The 23,547-nt window shown below is 55.9% G+C and overlaps 1 protein-coding gene across 4 annotated transcripts in view; it reads left to right on the plus strand.

Moving 5' to 3' along the window:
• Positions 1-23,547, plus strand: part of LOC147115084 (activin receptor type-1-like) — a 268,348-nt gene that overhangs the window by 168,096 nt on the left and 76,705 nt on the right. The window contains exon 2 of one of the 4 annotated variants that reach the window (XM_085993344.1): positions 22,203-22,349. The exons of the other annotated variants lie outside the window; for them this stretch is intronic. The gene's annotated coding sequence lies outside the window, so the exon portion shown is untranslated. The remainder of the gene's footprint in view (positions 1-22,202; positions 22,350-23,547) is intronic. 4 annotated transcript variants of the gene reach the window in all.

The raw sequence follows: 23,547 nt of genomic DNA on the forward strand, positions 1-23,547 counted from the left end.
AGAGAGAATAGAATATGCGATCAATGTCTGGCCGGCGAGGTTGAAACAGAGATGCATTTCCTCCTAAAATGCGAAAAATTCAACACATCAAGAAACATATTATTCAACAAGCTAAGCCAAACAACCCCAGATTTCAAGGAATGGATGACCTGTCAAAATTGAGATTAGTCCTAGGAGAAGGAGACAGACCATACCTTGGGGCCAAATATGTAACAACATGTCACAACCTGAGGACTGTTTAAAATTAAGACTGTTTAAAATTAATATTGAACGTACCAAATGAAGTACAAAGACTGTTTAAAATTAATATTGTTTAAAAGTAATATTGTATGTACCCAACAAATGTCAAATCGATTGACACCTACAGAATGTTGGAAAACTGTACCTTTTTGCTATGTAAGCTTTGGCAATATGGTTCTCTGTAAACTTTCATGCCAATAAAGCATTTGAATTGAATTGAATTGAATTGACAGAGGGAAGGAGAGAGAGAGAGAGAGAAAGGGAAGGAGAGAGAGAGAAGGGAAGGAGAGAGAGCGAGAGAGAGAGAAAATTGAATGACGACCAAAAACTCCCATACCTACTAGGGGAAGAGAGAAGTTGCATAACATTATGGGGGGAGAGAGAGAGACTGGGGGGAGGGAGCGAGAGAGAGACTGGGGGGAGGGAGAGAGAGAGAGACTGGGGGGAGGGAGAGAGAGAGAGACTGGGGGGAGGGAGAGAGAGAGAGACTGTGGGGAGGGAGAGAGAGAGAGAGAGACGGGGAGAGAGAGAGAGAGACTGGGGGGGGAGAGAGACTGGGGAGAGAGAGAGAGACTGGGGGAGAGAGAGAGAGACGGGGGGAGAGAGAGAGAGACTGCGGGGGGAGAGAGAGAGAGACTGGGGGTCGAGAGAGAGAGAGACTGGGGGGGAGAGAGAGAGAGACTGGGGGGGAGAGAGAGAGAGAGAGAGACTGGGGGGGAGAGAGAGAGAGAGACTGGGGGGGAGAGAGAGAGAGAGAGAGACTGGGGGGGAGAGAGAGAGAGACTGGGGGGGGGAGAGAGAGAGAGACTGGGGGGGAGAGAGAGAGAGAGACGGGGGAGAGAGAGAGAGACCGGGGGGGGCAGAGAGTGAGAGACTGGGGGGGAGAGAGTGAGAGACTGGGGGGGTGAGAGAGAGAGACTGGGGGGGGAGAGAGAGAGACTGGGGGAGAGAGAGAGAGTGTCTGGGGAGAGAGAGAGCGAGTCTGGGGGGAGAGAGAGGGAGTCTGGGAGGGAGGGAGAGAGGGAGTCTGGGGGGGAGAGCGAGAGAGAGACTGGGGGGAGAGAGAGAGAGACTGGGGGGGGAGGGAGAGAGGGAGAGAGACGGGGAGAGAGAGAGACGGGGAGGGAGAGAGAGAGAGAGACGGGGGGGGAGAGAGAGAGAGACGGGGGGGAGAGAGAGAGAGAGAGACGGGGGGGAGAGAGAGAGAGAGAGACGGGGGGGAGAGAGAGAGAGAGACGGGGGGGAGAGAGAGAGACGGGGGGTGAGAGAGAGAGAGAGAGACGGGAGGGAGAGAGGGAGAGAGACGGGGGGAGAGAGAGAGAGAGACGGGGGGGAGAGAGAGAGACGGGAGAGAGAGAGACGGGGGGGAGAGAGAGAGACTGGGGGGGAGAGAGCGGGAGTCTGGGGGGAGGGAGAGTGAGACTGAGGGGGAGAGAGCGGGAGTCTGGGGGGAGGGAGAGTGAGAGAGACTGGGGGGGAGAGAGAGAGAGACTGGGGGAGGGAGAGAGAGACAGAGAGAGAGAGCGGCTGCGGGGGGGGAGAGAGAGAGAAAGAGACTGGGGGGGAGAGAGAGAGAGAGACTGGGGTAGAGAGAGACTGGGGTAGAGAGAGAGGGCTGCAATTTGAGCCCGACCCTGTTCAACATATACATAAATGAATTAGCAGACATGCTGGAGCAAAGCGAGTCACCAGGTCTCCGTCTCCTGGATGGAGAAGTGAAATCCCTGTTCTATGCGGACGACCTGGTTCTGCTGTCTCCCACAGAACAGGGATTACAGCAACAACTAGACCTACTCGACAAATACTGTCAAAATTGGGCTCTAACAGTAAATCTAAAGAAAACCAACATCATGATTTTTCAAAAAAGGCCCAGATGTCAGGAAAACAAATACCAGTTTACCCTCAGTGATACCACTATAGGACACACTATGAGCTACACCTACCTTGGTCTAACTATTACAGCATCAGGGAGCTTCAGCATAGCAGTGAATGCACTAAAAGAAAAAGCCCGAAGAGCCCTATATGCAATAAAAAGAAAATTCTACAACATCCAAATCCCAATCAAAATCTGGCTCAAAATATTTGACAGCATAATCCTGCCCATTGCACTGTACGGTAGTGAAGTATGGGGCCCGCTAAATCACCAAAGCTACACTAAATGGGAAAAACACACAATAGAAGCCCTACATGCAGAATTCTGCCGAAGCATCCTTCGCACCCAAAGAAAAATGCCAACAAATGCATGCAGAGCCGAACTAGGCAGATACCCACTGATAATAAACATCCAAAAACGAGCACTAAACTTCCTAAATCACCTCAAATCTAGCTCCCCAGACACCCTTCATTTCAAAGCCTTTCAGACCCAAGAGCTAAACCCAGAAAAGAGTCCCCTGAGTCAGCTGCTACTGAAACTAAGTACTCAGCCGGACCCTGACCAGCCCCAGACCAACACAGCCGTCCAAACACCAATCCGAGTGAACCAAATCATTAAAAAATGCAAAGAAACCTACCTGGAACATTGGAACAAAATAACTGAAAGCCAAAGCAGATTAGAATGTTACCGGGCCCTAAAAAGAGAATATAAACTGGCAGACTACCTCACGACCATCAGAGACACAAAACAGAGACAGACCCTCACCAGGTACAGACTAAGCGACCACCAACTGGAAATTGAAAAAGGCAGATACAAGAAATCCTGGCAGCCTAGAGAGAATAGAATATGCGATCAATGTCTGGCCGGCGAGGTTGAAACAGAGATGCATTTCCTCCTAAAATGCAAAAAATTCAACACATCAAGAAACATATTATTCAACAAGCTAAGCCAAACAACCCCAGATTTCAAGGAATTGGATGACCTGTCAAAATTGAGATTAGTCCTAGGAGAAGGAGACAGACCATACCTTGGGGCCAAATATGTAACAACATGTCACAACCTGAGGACTGTTTAAAATTAAGACTGTTTAAAATTAATATTGAACGTACCAAATGAAGTACAAAGACTGTTTAAAATTAATATTGTTTAAAAGTAATATTGTATGTAACCAACAAATGTCAAATCGATTGACACCTACAGAATGTTGGAAAACTGTACCTTTTTGCTATGTAAGCTTTGGCAATATGGTTCTCTGTAAACTTTCATGCCAATAAAGCATTTGAATTGGAATTGGAATTGGAATTGGAGAGAGACCTGGGGGAGAGAGAGACCTGGGGGAGAGAGAGACTAGGGTGCAGAGAGACTGGGGGGGGGAGAGAGAGAGAGAGAGACTGGGGGGGGGGAGAGAGAGAGAGAGACACGGGGGGGGGAGAGAGAGAGAGACACGGGGGGTGGGGGGGAGAGAGAGACTGGGGGGGAGAGAGAGAGAGACACGGGGGGTGGGGGGGAGAGAGCGAGACTGGGGGGGAGAGAGAGCGAGACACGGGGGGTGGGGGGGAGAGAGAGAGACGGGGGGAGAGAGAGAGACACGGGGGGTCGGGGGGAGAGAGCGAGACTGGGGGGGAGAGAGAGCGAGACACGGGGGGTGGGGGGGAGAGAGAGAGACTGGGGAGAGAGACACGGGGGGGAGAGAGAGACTGGGGGGTAGAGAGAGAGAGAGACTGGGGGGTAGAGAGAGAGAGAGACTGGGGGGAGAGAGAGAAAGAGAGACTGGGGGGTAGAGAGAGAGAGAGACTGGGGGGAGAGAGAGAAAGAGAGACTGGGGGGTAGAGAGAGAGAGAGAGTCTGGGGGGTAGAGAGAGAGAGAGACTGGGGGGTAGAGAGAGAGACTGGGGGGTAGAGAGAGAGAGACTGGGGGGGAGAGAGAGGGAGTCTGGGGGGGAGAGGGAGTCTGGGGGGAGGGAGAGAGGGAGTCGGGGGGGAGAGGGAGTCGGAGGGTATCGGGGGGGAGAGAGGGAGTCTGGGGGGAGGGAGCGAGAGAGGGAGTCTGGGGGGAGGGAGTGAGAGAGGAAGTTGGGGGAGGGAGGGAGAGAGAGAGTCTGGGGCGAGCGAGAGGGAGTCTGGGGGTGAGAGAGGCCGTCTGGGGGGAGGGAGCGAGAGAGGGAGTCTGGGGGGAGGGAGCGAGAGAGGGAGTCTGGGGGGAGGGAGCGAGAGAGGGAGTCTGGGGGGAGGGAGGGAGAGAGGGCGTCTGGGGGGAGGGGGGAGAGAGGGAGTCTGGGGGGGGAGGGAGAGAGGGAGTCTGGGGGGAGGGAGGGAGAGAGGGCGTCTGGGGGGAGGGGGGAGAGAGGGAGTCTGGGGGGGAGGGAGAGAGGTAGTCTGGGGGGAGGGAGGGAGAGGGGGCATCTGGGGGGAGGGAGCGAGAGAGGGAGTCTGGGGGGGGAGGGAGAGAGGTAGTCTGGGGGGAGGGAGGGAGAGGGGGCATCTGGGGGGAGGGAGCGAGAGAGGGCGTCTGGGGGGAGAGAGGGGGAGAGGGCGTCTGGGGGGAGAGAGGGGGAGAGGGCGTTTGGGGGGGGAGGGAGAGAGGTAGTCTGGGGGGAGGGAGGGAGAGGGGGCATCTGGGGGGAGGGGGGAGAGAGGGAGTCTGGGGGGGGAGGGAGAGAGGTAGTCTGGGGGGAGGGAGGGAGAGGGGGCATCTGGGGGGAGGGAGCGAGAGAGGGCGTCTGGGGGGAGAGAGGGGGAGAGGGCGTCTGGGGGGAGAGAGGGGGAGAGGGCGTTTGGGGGGAGAGAGGGAGGGAGTCTGGGGAAGAGGGTGATGCTCCATGAATGTAGAAGTCACTGTAGTTCTTCCCCGGTATGGCACACATCTTTGTTGCCTCAACTGCATGGTACGTAGATTTGAGTGTACCTGGCACGAAACGGGTTTAGCCATCCATAAGCAGATTAGGCTGGACCACATCAAGCAGTGTCCGGCCCACACACTCCTCTGACAGAACCACTCACTACTCCCGGATTATCCTGAAGAGCAAAGATACCCCCGGCTTTTCTTTCCACTGCCACCTCCTTGATAATCCCCCCTGATCCCTCCACCCTTGTCTTCAACAAGTGCGAGGAGCTTGTGGACTTTGTCACTAACATCGAGACCATCTGTGTCGTTGCTTTTGCTGCTTCTCCCCCACACCATTCCCCTTGCCCACCAAGCCAAATCTCCCTCCAGGCTCTCCTCTCCCCTAACCCTGAACCCACATCTTTCTCCAGTTTCTCTCTTATCTTGCCCCATGCCGTATCCTTTTTTTTAGTTGTTCCTGGGATGTGGGCATCACTGGCAAGGTCAGCTTTTATTGACCAGGTGCTAGCTGAAATCGTAAGTGATTGCCTCTCCTCAGATACTGTTCCTCTCGTTTTCAAAACCGCCTTCATCAGCTCCCTCCTCAAAAGAAACTCCTTCAACCTCCCTGTTCTTGCAAGCTACCATGCCATCACCAACCTTCCTATCCTCTCCAAAGAACATGTTGTTGCTTCCCAAATCCACACCCATCTTTTCTGCAACTCCATGTTTGAATCTCTCGATCAGCTTTCCGTCCCTGCCACAGCACTGAAAGGGCCCTGACCAAAGTCAGAAATGACTTCTTCTGTAACTTTGTCCATGATGCATTATGCCTCCTTGATTTCTTTGCAACCTTTGATACAGTTGACCGAAGCATTCTTTTCCAACTCCAGCTAAATCAGATTGTCCTCGCTTGTTTCTACTCCTAACCTATCTGATTGTAGCCAGAGCATCTCCAGTAATGCTTCTGTTCTCTCCCCTGCATCAATACCTCCAGAATTCCTCAAGGATCTGTCCTTGGACTCCTCTTTTTCATCTATATGCTATCCCTTGGCATCTGCTGATGTGGGTGCAATTTCCAGATGTACACTGATGGCACCCATCTCTACCTATCCACATTGCTCCACCCCTCCGCTACCTCGGTGTTGTCAGACTACTTGTTCGACATCCAGTCATGGATGCTAGCTGAATTTTCGATCCAAAGGCTCTACATCATAAAGACAACATATTTCTATGTCAGTAACATCGCCCCCCAACACCCCTGCCTCATCTTGTTGCTGAAACCCTCATTCTTTGTCACCTCCAGACTCAACTGTTCCAGTGCATTCCTGGCCGGCCTCCCATTCTCCACCCTACGTAAACTTCCGCTCATCCAAAACTCCACTACTCATACCCTATCCTGCACCGAGTGCCGTTCACCCATCACCCCATCCTGCACCGAGTGCCGTTCACCCATCACCCCTATCCTGCACCGAGTGCCGTTCACCCATCACCCCTATACTGCACCAGGTGCCGTTCACCCATCACCCCTATCCTGCACCAAGTGCCGTTCACCCATCACCCCTATCCTGCACCGAGTGCCGTTCACCCATCACCCCTATCCTGCACCGAGTGCCGTTCACCCATCACCCCTATCCTGCACCGAGTGCCGTTCACCCATCACCCCTATCCTGCACCGAGTGCCGTTCACCCATCACCCCTATCCTGCACCGAGTGCCGTTCACCCATCACCCCTATCCTGCACCAAGAGCCGTTCACCCATCACCCCTATCCTGCACCGAGTGCCGTTCACCCATCACCCCTATCCTGCACCGAGTGCCGTTCACCCATCACCCCTATCCTGCACCGAGTGCCGTTCACCCATCACCCCTATCCTGCACCGAGTGCCGTTCACCCATCACCCCCATCCTGCACCGAGTGCCGTTCACCCATCACCCCTATCCTGCACCAGGTGCCGTTCACCCATCACCCCTATCCTGCACCGAGTGCCGTTCACCCATCACCCCTATCCTGCACCGAGTGCCGTTCACCCATCACCCCTATCCTGCACCGAGTGCCGTTCACCCATCACCCCTATCCTACACCGAGTGCCGTTCACCCATCACCCCTATCCTACACCGAGTGCCGTTCACCCATCACCCCTATCCTGCACCGAGTGCCGTTCACCCATCACCCCTATCCTGCACCGAGTGCCGTTCACCCATCACCCCTATCCTGCACCGAGTGCCGTTCACCCATCACCCCTATCCTGCACCAGGTGCCGTTCACCCATCACCCCTATCCTGCACCAAGAGCCGTTCACCCATCACCCCTATCCTGCACCGAGTGCCGTTCACCCATCACCCCTATCCTGCACCAGGTGCCGTTCACCCATCACCCCTATCCTGCACCAGGTGCCGTTCACCCATCACCCCTATCCTGCACCGAGTGCCGTTCACCCATCACCCCTATCCTGCACCAGCTGCCGTACACCCATCACCCCTATCCTGCACCGAGTGCCGTTCACCCATCACCCCTATCCTGCACCAGGTGCCGTTCACCCATCACCCCTATCCTGCACCGAGTGCCGTTCACCCATCACCCCTATCCTGCACCGAGTGCCGTTCACCCATCACCCCTATCCTGCACCAAGTGCCGTTCACCCATCACCCCTATCCTGCACCAAGTGCCGTTCACCCATCACCCCTATCCTGCACCAAGAGCCGTTCACCCATCACCCCTATCCTGCACCGAGTGCCGTTCACCCATCACCCCATCCTGCACCAAGTGCCGTTTACCCATCACCCCTATCCTGCACCAAGAGCCGTTCACCCATCACCCCTATCCTGCACCAAGAGCCGTTCACCCATCACCCCTATCCTGCACCGAGTGCCGTTCACCCATCACCCCTATCCTGCACCAGGTGCCGTTCACCCATCACCCCTATCCTGCACCAAGAGCCGTTCACCCATCACCCCTATCCTGCACCAGGTGCCATTCACCCATCGCCCCTATCCTGCACCGAGTGCCGTTCACCCATCACCCCTATCCTGCACCAGGTGCCGTTCACCCATCACCCCTATCCTGCACCAGGTGCCGTTCACCCATCACCCCTATCCTGCACCGAGTGCCGTTCACCCATCACCCCTATCCTGCACCGAGTGCCAATCACCCATCACCCCTATCCTGCACCAAGAGCCGTTCACCCATCACCCCTATCCTGCACCGAGTGCCGTTCACCCATCACCCCTATCCTGCACCAAGAGCCGTTCACCCATCACCCCTATCCTGCACCAGGTGCCGTTCACCCATCACCCCTATCCTGCACCGAGTGCCGTTCACCCATCACCCCTATCCTGCACCGAGTGCCGTTCACCCATCACCCCTATCCTGCACCAAGAGCTGTTCACCCATCACCCCTATCCTGCACCAAATGCCGTTCACCCATCACCCCTATCCTGCACCGAGTGCCATTCACCCATCACCCCTATCCTGCACCAAGAGCTGTTCACCCATCACCCCTATCCTGCACCAAGAGCTGTTCACCCATCACCCCTATCCTGCACCAGGTGCCGTTCACCCATCACCCCTATCCTGCACCAAGAGCCGTTCACCCATCACCCCTATCCTGCACCAGGTGCCGTTCACCCATCACCCCTATCCTGCACCAGGTGCCGTTCACCCATCACCCCTATCCTGCACCAAGAGCCGTTCACCCATCACCCCTATCCTGCACCGAGTGCCGTTCACCCATCACCCCATCCTGCACCAAGTGCCGTTTACCCATCACCCCTATCCTGCACCAAGAGCCGTTCACCCATCACCCCTATCCTGCACCAAGAGCCGTTCACCCATCACCCCTATCCTGCACCGAGTGCCGTTCACCCATCACCCCTATCCTGCACCAGGTGCCGTTCACCCATCACCCCTATCCTGCACCAAGAGCCGTTCACCCATCACCCCTATCCTGCACCAGGTGCCATTCACCCATCGCCCCTATCCTGCACCGAGTGCCGTTCACCCATCACCCCTATCCTGCACCAGGTGCCGTTCACCCATCACCCCTATCCTGCACCAGGTGCCGTTCACCCATCACCCCTATCCTGCACCGAGTGCCGTTCACCCATCACCCCTATCCTGCACCGAGTGCCAATCACCCATCACCCCTATCCTGCACCAAGAGCCGTTCACCCATCACCCCTATCCTGCACCGAGTGCCGTTCACCCATCACCCCTATCCTGCACCAAGAGCCGTTCACCCATCACCCCTATCCTGCACCAGGTGCCGTTCACCCATCACCCCTATCCTGCACCGAGTGCCGTTCACCCATCACCCCTATCCTGCACCGAGTGCCGTTCACCCATCACCCCTATCCTGCACCAAGAGCTGTTCACCCATCACCCCTATCCTGCACCAAATGCCGTTCACCCATCACCCCTATCCTGCACCGAGTGCCATTCACCCATCACCCCTATCCTGCACCAAGAGCTGTTCACCCATCACCCCTATCCTGCACCAAGAGCTGTTCACCCATCACCCCTATCCTGCACCGAGTGCCGTTCACCCATCACCCCTATCCTGCACCGAGTGCCGTTCACCCATCACCCCTATCCTGCACCGAGTGCCGTTCACCCATCACCCCTATCCTGCACCAAGAGCCGTTCACCCATCACCCCTATCCTGCACCGAGTGCCGTTCACCCATCACCCCTATCCTGCACCGAGTGCCATTCACCCATCACCCCTATCCTGCACCGAGTGCCGTTCACCCATCACCCCTATCCTGCAGCAGGTGCCGTTCACCCATCACCCCTATCCTGCACCGAGTGCCGTTCACCCATCACCCCTATCCTGCACCAAGAGCCGTTCACCCATCACCCCTATCCTGCACCAGGTGCCGTTCACCCATCACCCCTATCCTCCACCAAATGCCGTTCACCCATCACCCCTATCCTGCACCGAGTGCCGTTCACCCATCACCCCTATCCTGCACCGAGTGCCGTTCACCCATCACCCCTATCCTGCACCGAGTGCCGTTCACCCATCACCCCTATCCTGCACCGAGTGCCGTTCACCCATCACCCCTATCCTGCACCGAGTGCCGTTCACCCATCACCCCTATCCTGCACCAAGAGCCGTTCACCCATCACCCCTATCCTGCACCGAGTGCCGTTCACCCATCACCCCTATCCTGCACCGAGTGCCGTTCACCCATCACCCCTATCCTGCACCGAGTGCCGTTCACCCATCACCCCTATCCTGCACCGAGTGCCGTTCACCCATCACCCCTATCCTGCACCGAGTGCCGTTCACCCATCACCCCTATCCTGCACCAGGTGCCGTTCACCCATCACCCCTATCCTGCACCGAGTGCCGTTCACCCATCACCCCTATCCTGCACCGAGTGCCGTTCACCCATCACCCCTATCCTGCACCGAGTGCCGTTCACCCATCACCCCTATCCTGCACCGAGTGCCATTCACCCATCACCCCTATCCTGCACCAAGAGCCGTTCACCCATCACCCCTATCCTGCACCGAGTGCCGTTCACCCATCACCCCTATCCTGCACCGAGTGCCGTTCACCCATCACCCCTATCCTGCACCGAGTGCCGTTCACCCATCACCCCTATCCTGCACCAAGTGCCGTTCACCCATCACCCCTATCCTGCACCAAGAGCTGTTCACCCATCACCCCTATCCTGCACCAAATGCCGTTCACCCATCACCCCTATCCTGCACCGAGTGCCATTCACCCATCACCCCTATCCTGCACCAAGAGCTGTTCACCCATCACCCCTATCCTGCACCAAGAGCTGTTCACCCATCACCCCTATCCTGCACCGAGTGCCGTTCACCCATCACCCCTATCCTGCACCGAGTGCCGTTCACCCATCACCCCTATCCTGCACCGAGTGCCATTCACCCATCACCCCTATCCTGCACCGAGTGCCGTTCACCCGTTACCCCTATCCTGCAGCAGGTGCCGTTCACCCATCACCCCTATCCTGCACCGAGTGCCGTTCACCCATCACCCCTATCCTGCACCAAGAGCCGTTCACCCATCACCCCTATCCTGCACCAGGTGCCGTTCACCCATCACCCCTATCCTGCACCAAATGCCGTTCACCCATCACCCCTATCCTGCACCGAGTGCCGTTCACCCATCACCCCTATCCTGCACCGAGTGCCATTCACCCATCACCCCTATCCTGCACCAGGTGCCGTTCACCCATCACCCCTATCCTGCACCAAGAGCCGTTCACCCATCACCCCTATCCTGCACCGAGTGCCGTTCACCCATCACCCCTATCCTGCACCGAGTGCCGTTCACCCATCACCCCTATCCTGCACCAGGTGCCGTTCACCCATCACCCCTATCCTGCACCAGGTGCCGTTCACCCATCACCCCCATCCTGCACCGAGTGCCGTTCACCCATCACCCCTATCCTGCACCAGGTGCCGTTCACCCATCACCCCTATCCTGCACCGAGTGCCGTTCACCCATCACCCCTATCCTGCACCGAGTGCCGTTCACCCATCACCCCTATCCTGCACCGAGTGCCGTTCACCCATCACCCCTATCCTACACCGAGTGCCGTTCACCCATCACCCCTATCCTACACCGAGTGCCGTTCACCCATCACCCCTATCCTGCACCGAGTGCCGTTCACCCATCACCCCTATCCTGCACCGAGTGCCGTTCACCCATCACCCCTATCCTGCACCGAGTGCCGTTCACCCATCACCCCTATCCTGCACCAGGTGCCGTTCACCCATCACCCCTATCCTGCACCAAGAGCCGTTCACCCATCACCCCTATCCTGCACCGAGTGCCGTTCACCCATCACCCCTATCCTGCACCAGGTGCCGTTCACCCATCACCCCTATCCTGCACCAGGTGCCGTTCACCCATCACCCCTATCCTGCACCGAGTGCCGTTCACCCATCACCCCTATCCTGCACCAGCTGCCGTACACCCATCACCCCTATCCTGCACCGAGTGCCGTTCACCCATCACCCCTATCCTGCACCAGGTGCCGTTCACCCATCACCCCTATCCTGCACCGAGTGCCGTTCACCCATCACCCCTATCCTGCACCGAGTGCCGTTCACCCATCACCCCTATCCTGCACCAAGTGCCGTTCACCCATCACCCCTATCCTGCACCAAGTGCCGTTCACCCATCACCCCTATCCTGCACCAAGAGCCGTTCACCCATCACCCCTATCCTGCACCGAGTGCCGTTCACCCATCACCCCATCCTGCACCAAGTGCCGTTTACCCATCACCCCTATCCTGCACCAAGAGCCGTTCACCGATCACCCCTATCCTGCACCAAGAGCCGTTCACCCATCACCCCTATCCTGCACCGAGTGCCGTTCACCCATCACCCCTATCCTGCACCAGGTGCCGTTCACCCATCACCCCTATCCTGCACCAAGAGCCGTTCACCCATCACCCCTATCCTGCACCAGGTGCCATTCACCCATCGCCCCTATCCTGCACCGAGTGCCGTTCACCCATCACCCCTATCCTGCACCAGGTGCCGTTCACCCATCACCCCTATCCTGCACCAGGTGCCGTTCACCCATCACCCCTATCCTGCACCGAGTGCCGTTCACCCATCACCCCTATCCTGCACCGAGTGCCAATCACCCATCACCCCTATCCTGCACCAAGAGCCGTTCACCCATCACCCCTATCCTGCACCGAGTGCCGTTCACCCATCACCCCTATCCTGCACCAAGAGCCGTTCACCCATCACCCCTATCCTGCACCAGGTGCCGTTCACCCATCACCCCTATCCTGCACCGAGTGCCGTTCACCCATCACCCCTATCCTGCACCGAGTGCCGTTCACCCATCACCCCTATCCTGCACCAAGAGCTGTTCACCCATCACCCCTATCCTGCACCAAATGCCGTTCACCCATCACCCCTATCCTGCACCGAGTGCCATTCACCCATCACCCCTATCCTGCACCAAGAGCTGTTCACCCATCACCCCTATCCTGCACCAAGAGCTGTTCACCCATCACCCCTATCCTGCACCAGGTGCCGTTCACCCATCACCCCTATCCTGCACCAAGAGCCGTTCACCCATCACCCCTATCCTGCACCAGGTGCCGTTCACCCATCACCCCTATCCTGCACCAGGTGCCGTTCACCCATCACCCCTATCCTGCACCAAGAGCCGTTCACCCATCACCCCTATCCTGCACCGAGTGCCGTTCACCCATCACCCCATCCTGCACCAAGTGCCGTTTACCCATCACCCCTATCCTGCACCAAGAGCCGTTCACCCATCACCCCTATCCTGCACCAAGAGCCGTTCACCCATCACCCCTATCCTGCACCGAGTGCCGTTCACCCATCACCCCTATCCTGCACCAGGTGCCGTTCACCCATCACCCCTATCCTGCACCAAGAGCCGTTCACCCATCACCCCTATCCTGCACCAGGTGCCATTCACCCATCGCCCCTATCCTGCACCGAGTGCCGTTCACCCATCACCCCTATCCTGCACCAGGTGCCGTTCACCCATCACCCCTATCCTGCACCAGGTGCCGTTCACCCATCACCCCTATCCTGCACCGAGTGCCGTTCACCCATCACCCCTATCCTGCACCGAGTGCCAATCACCCATCACCCCTATCCTGCACCAAGAGCCGTTCACCCATCACCCCTATCCTGCACCGAGTGCCGTTCACCCATCACCCCTATCCTGCACCAAGAGCCGTTCACCCATCACCCCTATCCTGCACCAGGTGCCGTTCACCCATCACCCCTATCCTGCACCGAGTGCCGTTCACCCATCACCCCTATCCTGCACCGAGTGCCGTTCACCCATCACCCCTATCCTGCACCAAGAGCTGTTCACCCATCACCCCTATCCTGCACCAAATGCCGTTCACCCATCACCCCTATCCTGCACCGAGTGCCATTCACCCATCACCCCTATCCTGCACCAAGAGCTGTTCACCCATCACCCCTATCCTGCACCAAGAGCTGTTCACCCATCACCCCTATCCTGCACCGAGTGCCGTTCACCCATCACCCCTATCCTGCACCGAGTGCCGTTCACCCATCACCCCTATCCTGCACCGAGTGCCGTTCACCCATCACCCCTATCCTGCACCAAGAGCCGTTCACCCATCACCCCTATCCTGCACCGAGTGCCGTTCACCCATCACCCCTATCCTGCACCGAGTGCCATTCACCCATCACCCCTATCCTGCACCGAGTGCCGTTCACCCATCACCCCTATCCTGCAGCAGGTGCCGTTCACCCATCACCCCTATCCTGCACCGAGTGCCGTTCACCCATCACCCCTATCCTGCACCAAGAGCCGTTCACCCATCACCCCTATCCTGCACCAGGTGCCGTTCACCCATCACCCCTATCCTCCACCAAATGCCGTTCACCCATCACCCCTATCCTGCACCGAGTGCCGTTCACCCATCACCCCTATCCTGCACCGAGTGCCGTTCACCCATCACCCCTATCCTGCACCGAGTGCCGTTCACCCATCACCCCTATCCTGCACCGAGTGCCGTTCACCCATCACCCCTATCCTGCACCGAGTGCCGTTCACCCATCACCCCTATCCTGCACCAAGAGCCGTTCACCCATCACCCCTATCCTGCACCGAGTGCCGTTCACCCATCACCCCTATCCTGCACCGAGTGCCGTTCACCCATCACCCCTATCCTGCACCGAGTGCCGTTCACCCATCACCCCTATCCTGCACCGAGTGCCGTTCACCCATCACCCCTATCCTGCACCGAGTGCCGTTCACCCATCACCCCTATCCTGCACCAGGTGCCGTTCACCCATCACCCCTATCCTGCACCGAGTGCCGTTCACCCATCACCCCTATCCTGCACCGAGTGCCGTTCACCCATCACCCCTATCCTGCACCGAGTGCCGTTCACCCATCACCCCTATCCTGCACCGAGTGCCATTCACCCATCACCCCTATCCTGCACCAAGAGCCGTTCACCCATCACCCCTATCCTGCACCGAGTGCCGTTCACCCATCACCCCTATCCTGCACCGAGTGCCGTTCACCCATCACCCCTATCCTGCACCGAGTGCCGTTCACCCATCACCCCTATCCTGCACCAAGTGCCGTTCACCCATCACCCCTATCCTGCACCAAGAGCTGTTCACCCATCACCCCTATCCTGCACCAAATGCCGTTCACCCATCACCCCTATCCTGCACCGAGTGCCATTCACCCATCACCCCTATCCTGCACCAAGAGCTGTTCACCCATCACCCCTATCCTGCACCAAGAGCTGTTCACCCATCACCCCTATCCTGCACCGAGTGCCGTTCACCCATCACCCCTATCCTGCACCGAGTGCCGTTCACCCATCACCCCTATCCTGCACCGAGTGCCATTCACCCATCACCCCTATCCTGCACCGAGTGCCGTTCACCCGTTACCCCTATCCTGCAGCAGGTGCCGTTCACCCATCACCCCTATCCTGCACCGAGTGCCGTTCACCCATCACCCCTATCCTGCACCAAGAGCCGTTCACCCATCACCCCTATCCTGCACCAGGTGCCGTTCACCCATCACCCCTATCCTGCACCAAATGCCGTTCACCCATCACCCCTATCCTGCACCGAGTGCCGTTCACCCATCACCCCTATCCTGCACCGAGTGCCATTCACCCATCACCCCTATCCTGCACCAGGTGCCGTTCACCCATCACCCCTATCCTGCACCAAGAGCCGTTCACCCATCACCCCTATCCTGCACCGAGTGCCGTTCACCCATCACCCCTATCCTGCACCGAGTGCCGTTCACCCATCACCCCTATCCTGCACCAGGTGCCGTTCACCCATCACCCCTATCCTGCACCAGGTGCCGTTCACCCATCACCCCTATCCTGCACCGAGTGCCATTCACCCATCACCCCATCCTGCACCAGGTGCCGTTCACCCATCACCCCATCCTGCACCGAGTGCCGTTCACCCATCACCCCTATCCTGCACCGAGTGCCGTTCACCCATCACCCCTATCCTGCACCAGGTGCCGTTCACCCATCACCCCTATCCTGCACAGAGTGCCGTTCACCCATCACCCCTATCCTGCACCAGGTGCCGTTCACCCATCACCCCACCCTGCACCGAGTGCCATTCACCCATCACCCCTATCCTGCACCAAGAGCCGTTCACCCATCACCCCTATCCTGCACCAGGTGCCGTTCACCCATCACCCCTATCCTGCACCGAGTGCCGTTCACCCATTACCCCTATCCTGCACCGAGTGCCGTTCACCCATCACCCCTATCCTGCAACGAGTGCCATTCACCCATCACCCCTATCCTGCACCGAGTGCCGTTCACCCATTACCCCTATCCTGCACCGAGTGCCGTTCACCCATCACCCCTATCCTGCACCGAGTGCCGTTCACCCATCACCCCTATCCTGCACCGAGTGCCGTTCACCCATCACCCCTATCCTGCACCGAGTGCCGTTCACCCATCACCCCTATCCTGCACCAAGAGCTGTTCACCCATCACCCCTATCCTGCACCAAATGCCGTTCACCCATCACCCCTATCCTGCACCGAGTGCCATTCACCCATCACCCCTATCCTGCACCAAGAGCTGTTCACCCATCACCCCTATCCTGCACCAAGAGCTGTTCACCCATCACCCCTATCCTGCACCGAGTGCCGTTCACCCATCACCCCTATCCTGCACCGAGTGCCGTTCACCCATCACCCCTATCCTGCACCGAGTGCCATTCACCCATCACCCCTATCCTGCACCGAGTGCCGTTCACCCGTTACCCCTATCCTGCAGCAGGTGCCGTTCACCCATCACCCCTATCCTGCACCGAGTGCCGTTCACCCATCACCCCTATCCTGCACCAAGAGCCGTTCACCCATCACCCCTATCCTGCACCAGGTGCCGTTCACCCATCACCCCTAACCTGCACCAAATGCCGTTCACCCATCACCCCTATCCTGCACCGAGTGCCGTTCACCCATCACCCCTATCCTGCACCGAGTGCCATTCACCCATCACCCCTATCCTGCACCAGGTGCCGTTCACCCATCACCCCTATCCTGCACCAAGAGCCGTTCACCCATCACCCCTATCCTGCACCGAGTGCCGTTCACCCATCACCCCTATCCTGCACCGAGTGCCGTTCACCCATCACCCCTATCCTGCACCAGGTGCCGTTCACCCATCACCCCTATCCTGCACCAGGTGCCGTTCACCCATCACCCCTATCCTGCACCGAGTGCCATTCACCCATCACCCCATCCTGCACCAGGTGCCGTTCACCCATCACCCCATCCTGCACCGAGTGCCGTTCACCCATCACCCCTATCCTGCACCGAGTGCCGTTCACCCATCACCCCTATCCTGCACCAGGTGCCGTTCACCCATCACCCCTATCCTGCACAGAGTGCCGTTCACCCATCACCCCTATCCTGCACCAGGTGCCGTTCACCCATCACCCCACCCTGCACCGAGTGCCATTCACCCATCACCCCTATCCTGCACCAAGAGCCGTTCACCCATCACCCCTATCCTGCACCAGGTGCCGTTCACCCATCACCCCTATCCTGCACCGAGTGCCGTTCACCCATTACCCCTATCCTGCACCGAGTGCCGTTCACCCATCACCCCTATCCTGCAACGAGTGCCATTCACCCATCACCCCTATCCTGCACCGAGTGCCGTTCACCCATTACCCCTATCCTGCACCGAGTGCCGTTCACCCATCACCCCTATCCTGCACCGAGTGCCGTTCACCCATCACCCCTATCCTGCACCGAGTGCCGTTCACCCATCACCCCTATCCTGCACCGAGTGCCGTTCACCCATCACCCCTATCCTGCACCAAGAGCTGTTCACCCATCACCCCTATCCTGCACCAAATGCCGTTCACCCATCACCCCTATCCTGCACCGAGTGCCATTCACCCATCACCCCTATCCTGCACCAAGAGCTGTTCACCCATCACCCCTATCCTGCACCAAGAGCTGTTCACCCATCACCCCTATCCTGCACCGAGTGCCGTTCACCCATCACCCCTATCCTGCACCGAGTGCCGTTCACCCATCACCCCTATCCTGCACCGAGTGCCATTCACCCATCACCCCTATCCTGCACCGAGTGCCGTTCACCCATCACCCCTATCCTGCAGCAGGTGCCGTTCACCCATCACCCCTATCCTGCACCGAGTGCCGTTCACCCATCACCCCTATCCTGCACCAAGAGCCGTTCACCCATCACCCCTATCCTGCACCAGGTGCCGTTCACCCATCACCCCTATCCTGCACCAAATGCCGTTCACCCATCACCCCTATCCTGCACCGAGTGCCGTTCACCCATCACCCCTATCCTGCACCGAGTGCCGTTCACCCATCACCCCTATCCTGCACCAGGTGCCGTTCACCCATCACCCCTATCCTGCACCAAGAGCCGTTCACCCATCACCCCTATCCTGCACCGAGTGCCGTTCACCCATCACCCCTATCCTGCACCTAGTGCCGTTCACCCATCACCCCTATCCTGCACCAGGTGCCGTTCACCCATCACCCCTATCCTGCACCAGGTGCCGTTCACCCATCACCCCTATCCTGCACCGAGTGCCATTCACCCATCACCCCATCCTGCACCAGGTGCCGTTCACCCATCACCCCATCCTGCACCGAGTGCCGTTCACCCATCACCCCTATCCTGCACCGAGTGCCGTTCACCCATCACCCCTATCCTGCACCAGGTGCCGTTCACCCATCACCCCTATCCTGCACAGAGTGCCGTTCACCCATCACCCCTATCCTGCACCAGGTGCCGTTCACCCATCACCCCATCCTGCACCGAGTGCCATTCACCCATCACCCCTATCCTGCACCAAGAGCCGTTCACCCATCACCCCTATCCTGCACCGAGTGCCGTTCACCCATCACCCCTATCCTGCACCAGGTGCCGTTCACCCATCACCCCTATCCTGCACCGAGTGCCGTTCACCCATCACCCCTATCCTGCACCAGGTGCCGTTCACCCATCACCCCATCCTGCACCGAGTGCCGTTCACCCATCACCCCTATCCTGCACCGAGTGCCGTTCACCCATCACCCCTATCCTGCACCGAGTGCCGTTCACCCATCACCCCTATCCTGCACCGAGTGCCGTTCACCCATCACCCCTATCCTGCACCAGGTGCCGTTCACCCATAACCCCTATCCTGCACCGAGTGCCGTTCACCCATCACCCCTATCCTGCACCGAGTGCCGTTCACCCATCACCCCTATCCTGCACCGAGTGCCGTTCACCCATCACCCCTATCCTGCACCGAGTGCCGTGCACCGAGTGCCGTTCACCCATCACCCCTATCCTGCACCGAGTGCCGTTCACCCATCACCCCTATCCTGCACCAGGTGCCGTTCACCCATCACCCCTATCCTGCACCAGGTGCCGTTCACCCATCACCCCTATCCTGCACCAGGTGCCGTTCACCCATCACCCCTATCCTGCACCGAGTGCCGTTCACCCATCACCCCTATCCTGCACCGAGTGCCGTTCACCCATCACCCCTATCCTGCACCAGGTGCCGTTCACCCATCACCCCTATCCTGCGCCGAGTGCCGTTCACCCATCACCCCTATCCTGCACCGAGTGCCGTTCACCCATCACCCCTATCCTGCACCGAGTGCCGTTCACCCATCACCCCTATCTTTGCTGACCTACAGTGGCTCCTGATTCCCCCAAAGTATCCAATTTAAAATCTCTCCCATGTGTTTAAACCCCTTCATGGCCTCGCCCCTCCGTATCTCTCTAACCACCTCCAGCCTACAAACCTCTACCCCTGAACTCTCCGTTCCTCTGACACTGGCCTTTTGCACATTTCCACCTTTCTTTGCCCCACCATTGGAGCCTGTGCCTTCAACTGTCTTAAGACACACACTGTGGAATTCCTTCAGTAAACCCCGCCACCTGCATCTCCCCTTTTAAGGCCCTCCTTAAAACTCCCCTCTTTGACTAAGTTTTTGGTCACCCCTCTTAATAGTTCCTGCTTTGTCTCGGTGTCCGTTTTTGCCTGATTCCCCTCTTGTGAAGAGTCTTGGAATGTTTTTCTGCGTTAAAAGTGCTATATAAATGCAAGTTGTTGTAAAAGATTCCATGGCACTAATTGGAGAAGAGCAGGGGAGTTCACCTGGTGTCCTGAGCAGTATTTATCCCTGGACTAACATTTACTAAACAGATTAACTGGTCATTGCTGTTTGTGGGACATTACTGTGTACAAATTGGCTGCTGTGTTTCTCTACATTACAATAACAACTGCACTTCAGATTCCTTCATTGACTGTAAAGTGCCATCTCTTACTCTTTCACCTTTCTCTGTTTCTCAAAAGCGAGTCTGCAGTGAACTGGAATTGTTTAACTGAACTCCTGCAATGGCTTCTCCCCGCCCGTGTGCCCTTACTTCTGGAGTCCCTTAAGGATTGATCTTTGACCTCCTATTCTCATTTACATGCTACCCCTCGGTAACATCATCCCAAAACACGTCAGATTCCACGTGTATGCTAACTACACCAGTTCTCTCTCGACCCGTCCAATGCCTCTGTTGTTAGACTGCTCCTGGATGAGCCAAAATTTCCTCCAATTAAACATTCCGAAGCCATTGTTCTTTCCCTGACTCTGTACTTACTTAAAAAAGCTGTTCGTCTCTTAACATCTCCCAGTTCTGATAAAAGGTCATCGACCTTAAATGTTAACTCTTTCTCTCTCCACAGATGTTGCCTGACTGTTTCCAGCATTTTCTGTTTGTAGTTCAGATTTTCAACATCCACAGTATTTTGCTTTTGTTCCAGTGAAACGGAGGCTCATTTGCACTAGAACGGAGAAGGACATCTGATGCAGGTGTCAAAGTTATTAGGGGTTTTGATAAAAAACAAATGGGGGAGGAAACTTATGTCCGCTGATTGTGAATTAGCAATTAGAGGACATAAATTGAACATAATCATCCAAGGAATGAAGGGAGAGGCTTGAATTTTTTTTTGACAAGAGGGTTGTTGAATCGTGGAATCCTATGCAATATACAGTGGCGGAAGCAGAACCCTCAACAGCTTTTAAAATGGAAGAGGACAAATATTTGAGAAATAAAAACTTAAAGGGTCAGGGAATTGAGACTAAATGGACAGCTCTTTCAGAGAGCCAGCACAGGCGCAATAGGTCGAATAAAGAAAGAGCTAACTTGCATTTATATAGCGCCTTTCATGACCTCAGGACGTCCCAAAGCGTTTGCAGCCAATTAAGTACTTTTTGAAGTGTAGTTGCTAATAATGTAGGAAGTGTGGCAACCAATTTGCGCACAGCAAGGTCCTCAAACAGCAATTAAATAATGACCAGATAATCTGATTGTGATGTTGCTTGAGTCATAAATGTTGGCCAGGACACCATGATGAACACCCCTGCTCTTTGGTGCCATGGGATCTTTCACATCCATCTGAGAGGGCAGACTTGGTTTAAGGTCTCATTTGAAAGTCGGCACCTCCGACAGTACAGTACTGCACTGAAGTGTCAGCCTAGATTATGTGCTTGAGACCTGGAGTGGGACTTGAACCCCTGAGCTGTTGACTCAGAGGTGACAGTGCTACCAGTGAGCTAAGGCTGACACTTTAGATTGAAATGGATGTTCTTTTCTTGCACTCAGTTTATCCTCTCGCTGCACTTAAAGTGGTTCATGTTAATGAAGTGTTTTTGTTGGATTCTTTCTTACTGGTTACAGAGCACACAGGGTTAAAAATTGGTGAGTGCTAACTGTTTTCTGCAGGCTGTCCAGCATAAATGTTATACATAGATACATACATAGAAGATAGGAGCAGGAGTAGGCCATTCGGCCCTTCGTGCCTGCTCCGCCATTCGATGAGATCATGGCTGATCCTTTAATTCAGTATCCCGTCCCCGCCTTCTCTCCGTAACCCTTAACCCCTTTTGCCCGTAGAAATATATCTAATTCCCTCTTAAATATATTTAATGAGCTGGCGTACACTGCCCTCTGTGGCAATGAGTTCCACAGGTTCACCACTCTCTGAGTGAAGAAATTCCCCCTCATCTCTGTCCTAAATGGTTTAGCCCTTATCCTTAAATTATGTCCTCTAGTTCTGTTCTCACCCGCCAAGGGAAACATTCCTTCTGCATCCAGTCTGTCTAGACCTGTCAGAATTTTATACACTTCTATGAGGTCCCCTCTCAATCTTCTAAACTCCAGTGTGTACATCCCTAAACTACATAGTCTCTCCTCATAGGTCATTCCCGCCATTCCTGGTATCAGCCTGGTGAATCGCCGCTGCACCCCCTCCATGGCAAGAACATCCTTCCTCAGATGAGGCGACCAAAACTGTACACAGTACTCGAGGTGTGGTCTCACCAGTGCCCTGTACAGCTGCAGCAAGGTATCCCTGTTCCTGTATTCTAACCCTTTTGCTATGAAGGCCAGCATACCGTTTGCCTTCTTGACCGCCTGTTGCACCTGCATGCTCGCCTTCAGTGACTGGTGTACAAGAACACCCAGGTCTCTCTGTACTTCCCCCTCTCCCAATCTATTGCCATTTAAATAATAATTTGCCCTCCCGTTCCTGCACCCAAGGTGGATAACTTCGCACTTGTCCACATTATAGTGCATCTGCCATTTATCCGCCCAATCGCCCAGTCTGTCCAAATCGCTCTGGAGCTTCCTGGTCTCTTCCTCTGAGCCCACCCCCCCTCCTAGTTTAGTGTCGTCTGCAAATTTGGAAATGCTGCATCCGACTCCCTGATCCAGGTCATTAATGTAAATTGTGAACAGCTGGGGGCCCAGGACAGATCCCTGTGGTACCCCACTTGTTACTGCCTGCCATTCAGAAAATGAGCCGTTTATTCCAACTCTCTGTTTTCTATCTGACAGCCAGTTCCCTATCCACGCCAATACTTTCCCCTTTATCCCATGAGCCTCAATTTTCCATGCTAATCTTTTATGTGGGACCTTATCGAAGGCCTTTTGGAAGTCCAGGTACACCACATCTACTGGCTCTCCCCCATCTATTCTACCAGTTACTCCCTCAAAAAATTCCAATAGATTAGTCAAGCACGATTTACCCTTTGTAAATCCATGTTGACTCTGTCCTATCCTGTCCCCATTTGCTAAGTGCTCCGCTATTTCATCCTTAATGATGGACTCCAGCATTTTGCCCACAACTGATGTAAGGCTTACAGGTCTGTAATTACCTGCTTTTTCCCTACCCCCCTTTTTGAATAGTGGGGTAACGTTAGCTACCCTCCAATCCATCGGCACTGTTCCCGAGTCTAAATGGTTATGGTGTGGTATGCTGAAGGTTTGATATACAGATGGTTACTTGTTTTTTTTATGGTCCTTGTGGACTAATATTACAGCAGTGACTACACATCAAACGCACTTCATTAGCTGTGAAGTACTTTGGGACATGCAGACGATGCGAAAGGCACTAAATAAATCCAAGTCTTCTAATAACCATAAATTGGATTGCTACTGTAATAGAGGTGTCCATTGTCCTTGGGCAGGGATCTGTCTCAAACTATTTGCAACAGCGTCAATGGGTTAATTCATTCAATTCAAATACAAACATCCTGTTGGTC

This window comes from Somniosus microcephalus, chromosome 7 (assembly GCF_052327205.1).
Source record: "Somniosus microcephalus isolate GS21.2 chromosome 7, FLI_Smic_1.0, whole genome shotgun sequence".
Classification (NCBI taxonomy): domain Eukaryota; kingdom Metazoa; phylum Chordata; class Chondrichthyes; order Squaliformes; family Somniosidae; genus Somniosus; species Somniosus microcephalus.